We start from the raw sequence: 4,881 nt of genomic DNA, 5'->3' as shown, positions 1-4,881 counted from the left end.
AACTAAGAATTTTTTCATTGCCGCGTGTGTGTGTGTGTGTGTGTGTGTGTGTGTGTGTAGGTGAGCCTGGAGGAAATCAGAGCAGGAGAAAGGATGAAAGGACACTTACGTTGTGAGCACTTGTTACCCACCATGCACCGAGCCCAGCGCTTTACCAATTTGCACGTATTTTCTCCTAAATCTTCACATCAGCCTTGTGAGACGTGGTTAAATCCCACTCGGTAGAAAAGAGGTTCAAAGAAAGTAAGGAACGCACCCAGAGCCATATGGCAAGAAATATGCTGGAACTGGAATTTGCACCCAGGCCTATCGGTCTCCAAAGCCACCTGACCACTTTTCCCACCTCGGGTGCTCTTCCCAAGGCCCCTGCCTCTGCAGGTTGTACTTCCCTGCCTCACTGGCTCATGACCTTGGCCCAGGATTGTCTCCAAATCACTGTGAGAGAGGCGCAGTTCATCCCAGGACTTCAGATCTTCCACAGAGTGTCCTTGGCCCCCTGCCCAGCTCACACCTGCCCTCCAGATGCCAGGACCTGAACAGCTCACCATTCCGCCCGATGCTTAGACGGCTCTTGCCAGTCACTGGCTCCTTGGTCTCTCACTGTCTCTCTCTGTCTCTAGATGGTGCCCTCTCGCTGGAGGACCGGCTCGACCTTTTCTCTCTGAAAGTTTTCATGTGTCTGCTCCCACCCAGGGAGGTGAGTTTTAGCTCCCCCTCAAACTGCTCCTAATGGCGAAGCCTCCATCACTTGAACGTTTGCAAGGAAGAACTCCTGTTCTGACCTTGACCACAGATTGCCAGGGCGGCACGGGGCGGAGTTTTCGTTTGGCAAAATGGAGTGTCTGAATGGCTGCCCCAGCAGGAGTTCTTCCGGACTCTATCTTAAACGGCTCCCCCAAACTTTTCTCACGAGACCTAAGGGCACTACCTGTAGCCAAGGAGCTATTCCCCTTCATTCAAAACAAAATCAAGGATGGAAGGGAGGGGAGAGGAAGGATGTTCGTTTGTTCATTCACTGGACATTCACCGGGCACTTTTGGGGATTGGGGGAGGTCACTGCTGTAAGACACCCCAGCCAGTCCTCACAGAGACAAATACGAAAGCACACCCATGCATTCTGTTTTTGATACGCTTGTGTTGATACAGGTGGAGGCTTTCTTTTGGGTATGACACGTTCTTCTGACCATGAAAAGGGCAATCACGGAGGAGATGTTTCATTATCAAGGTATTCTTAGGATGTTTTTAGACTGTTCTCACAGCTCTAGCAGTTCACGCAACAATTAATATATTCAGGCAGATTAGTCACTTACCAGCAAAACCCTCGATTTCTATAGCACTGCTGGAGGCAGAAAACTCACTGTGTTTAACGGACTTAATTAGTAGCTCGGAGTTACAACTGAGATCATTTGGAAGTCCCACGGACAAGAGAAAGTGGCAGGAAGGACTGATCACCAAAGACTGAGAAAATGTGTTTTCTAGGCATATTACACAGAAGGGTTTCCACTGGCTCAAATGGGGCTCACTTTCAAAAGACAGGCCCTACTGATTAAGGACTTCTGTTCAGTGAGCTACTCTGGAGAGTCAACATTGTCCCACGTTCAGCCCCAGTCCATTCTACCCTGAGTTATATACCGCATACGTGTGAGATAGGTAGGTAGGTAGGTAGGTAGGTAGATAGATCGAGACAGACAGGCATAAAGAGATTGGATTTAAGGAGTTGGTTTATGGGATTGTAGGGGCTGGTAAGTCCAAAATTTGCAGCACAGGATGGAAGGCTGGAAACTGAGGCAGGATTGCTATGTTGTAGTCTGGAGGCAAAATTCCATCTTCTTCGAGAATCCTCGATATTTCCTCTTAAGGCCTTCAACTGACTGGGGGAGAATGACGTGGACTGAGTTGTGTCCTCCCAGAATGCTTCTGTTTAGGGTCTAACTGTATTTGGAAATAGGATCTCTCAAGACGTCATTCAGATTAGATGAGGTCACAGGGTTGGGGCCCTCATCCAACCGGACTGGCATCCTTATTGGAAAAGGAAGGAACACCAGGGAGGGATGCGCAGAGAAAAGGCCATGTGAGGACTCAGGAAGAGGGAGGCCATCTGCGAGCCAAGGAGAGAGGCCTCAGGAGGAGCCAAACCTATTGACACCTTGATCTTGGGTTTCGAGCCTTGAGAAATAAATTTCTGCTGCTGAAGCTCCCCGGTCTGTGGTCTTTTACTGTGACAGCCTGAGCACAACAGTTCAGAGGCCCACCCGTATTATTGATTGCAATCTCCTTGATGTACAGTCAGCTGAGGGGTGCCTGGCCGGCTCAGTCGGTAGAGCATATGACTCTTGATCTCGGGGTTGTGAGTTCGAGCCCCACATGTGGCATGGAGTTTACTTAAAATGAAAATCTTAGGGGCACCAGGGTGGCTCAGTTGGTTAAGCGCCTGACTTCGGCTCTAGTTGCGATCTCACAGTTTGTGGGTTTGGGCCCTGCATCGGGCTCTGTGCTGAAGGCTCAGAGCCTGGAGCCTGCTTCGGATTCTGTGTCTCCTCTTTCTCTCTGCTCCTCCCCTGCTCACGTTCTGTCTCTCTCTCTTGCTCTCTCATTCCCTCTCTCAAAAACAAAATTAAAAACAAAAAAAGAAAAATTTAAAATAAGTAATTAAAAATAACGGGGCGCCTGCGTGGCTCAGTGTGTTAAGCATCTGACTTTAGGCTCAGATCATGATCTCATGGTTCATGAGTTCGAGAGCCCCGCATCAGGCTCTCTGCCGTGAGCGTAGAGCCTGCTTTGGATCCTCTGCCCCCTCTCTCTGCCCTTCCCCCACTCTCTCTCTCTCTCTCTCAAAAATAGATACACATTAAATAAATAAATAAGTAAATAGAAAAAAACAGCCGATTGCCGGCATTAATCATATTAAATTTACCTTCACAGCAACTTCGAGACTAGTGATTGACCAAACACCTGGGCACCTAGGCCCCCACATCACACACATGGAACTTCAGCAGCAACATTGGATGAGTTTCACACCCAGATGAAGTCTGTTGCTAGGCTCCCTTGACTTCAGGTCTGATTTTGCCACCAAATGAGTTTTGGGAGCTTGGGGGCCTGGGGGGAAGGGGTGGAAAGGACCAAAGGTTAATTTCACTTACTTTACGGTTTCCATTCTGATCAGGCCTGCTTGCCAAAGTGCAAAGGGCTGCTATCTATGCGTAAGAGCGATAATAATGGCAGTCAGTTATTAAATGTGTATCATGCTGCCAGGTGTTAAATAACTTTATTCTCCTGTGTCTTTCACGGCAGCCCTGTGAAGCACGTCTTATTTTTCCTATTTTCTAGAAGAGGAAAGTAAACCCAGAGAACGGAAGGACTTTGCTCCAACTCACACAGCAAAAAAGAGGCCGAGCTTGTGACCAGCTCGCTATGCTGCCTCCTTCTCCGGAGGGATGTGTGCAGAAGGGAGAAAGTGTAACCGCTCAGAAAACATTGGGGCGCCTGGGTGGCTCAGTCGGTTGAGCGTCCGACTTGGGCTCAGGTCACGATCTCGCGGTCCGTGAGTTCGAGCCCCGCGTCGGGCTCTGGGCTGACAGCTCAGAGCCTGGAGCCTGTTTCAGATTCTGTGTCTCCCTCTCTCTCTGCCCCTCCCCCCCCCCCGTGACCCCGCTCATGCTCTGCCTTTCTCTCTGTCAAAAATAAATAAACATTAAAAAAAAATTAAAAAAAAAAAAAGAAAACAGAGAAAGTCCACACCCTGAAGCCAATTCACCGCCAGACCACTGACATCCTTCTGAAGTCCTTCCATGTGAGTCTGCCCCCTAGACTGTGGCTGGAGGAACCTCCTGAAGATCTGGCATGGGCACTCCCTTTCTCATACATCCTCAGTGGCTCCCCATTAATTAATTACTCAACACAAGCAGGAAGCCTCACCCTAAACTCAAGACCCCCCCCCCCCCCCCCACTTGGCCTTCATGGGGTTCTTGCTTTTTTTTTTTTTTTAGCAACACTGCATCTCCTTGCTGCTTTCTGCCCCATACCGTCCTCCCTAAACTGAACACCCCCTCCTCCCAGGTTGCAGAATGGACCTTCTTGTCTGATGGAAGGAGGGAGCGCTCTGGAGTCCTCCCGGTCCCAAAGTCTGCCATGCGGAATCACCACTTTGGTAAGTTGCTCGCTCACTCTGAGCCATTTTCTACTTGTGGGTACCTTCTGCCCGAGGCTGATGTGAAAACTCACAGGTAAGGTACAAGGACAACGCGTCACGCATAGGAGTGCTCTTTCCTCCCCCCTTCCAGGGAGCCGCTGAGCCAGGGGGCAGGAACAGCCTCACCCTTGCTCACAGGGTCAGTGTTCACCGTCCCTTTCTGCGCCCATGAGTGGCCTCAAACATCTGGCCTCTTTGGCTCCCAGAACCCCTTTGGTAACTGCCAGCGCCTGTCCGCACGCCTTGGGTCAGAGCCGCTCTGGAAAGCTCTTCCCCTCTCAGCTCCCGAGTCTGTGATTGACATGCTTGTTTCTGGGGGTGGAGGTGTCAGTGAAATTCCACAGGCTTGAAAAACATTGAGCAGCGTCTCACTGAAATTGCTTTTTCCACCCCGCCCCCCCCCCCCCTTCATTTTTAATTTGAAGAAAACAAAAGCCCAAACGCTGCAGCGGAAGATTCATTAAATAATTTACTGCACCTGCCATTTTAAGGGGTAATTTAATACAGCCACCCTTCGAGCCACCTTTATGACAGAAATTTTCCGCCTCCTTTGGGAAGGTGGCTGTGTTCCCTGGAGTGGATGCCTGGGTAGCAGGAGAAGCCAGGAGCCCTCGAATGTTTTCCAGCCCCGACAGAAGCCAACCCCATCAGACACACGGCTGGGTAATGACTGCAATTTCACGCAGATTAAA

At 50.0% G+C, this 4,881-nt stretch overlaps 1 long non-coding RNA gene across 1 annotated transcript; it reads left to right on the top strand.

Annotated features, from left to right (window-relative positions):
- Positions 1 to 927: 927 nt before the first annotated feature.
- On the top strand, positions 928 to 3,413 carry LOC121012686 (uncharacterized). The gene is made up of 3 exons (XR_005782229.1): positions 928 to 1,225; positions 2,923 to 3,055; positions 3,292 to 3,413. It is a non-coding gene; the product is annotated as an uncharacterized LOC121012686 (long non-coding RNA).
- Positions 3,414 to 4,881: the final 1,468 nt, after the last annotated feature.

The sequence above is a fragment of the Herpailurus yagouaroundi genome, unplaced genomic scaffold, assembly GCF_014898765.1.
Source record: "Herpailurus yagouaroundi ecotype Mexico unplaced genomic scaffold, PumYag 197, whole genome shotgun sequence".
In the NCBI taxonomy this organism is placed as follows: domain Eukaryota; kingdom Metazoa; phylum Chordata; class Mammalia; order Carnivora; family Felidae; genus Herpailurus; species Herpailurus yagouaroundi.
Note: the sequence above shows the minus strand (reverse complement) of the source record. Positions and strands in the feature narration are given on the sequence as shown.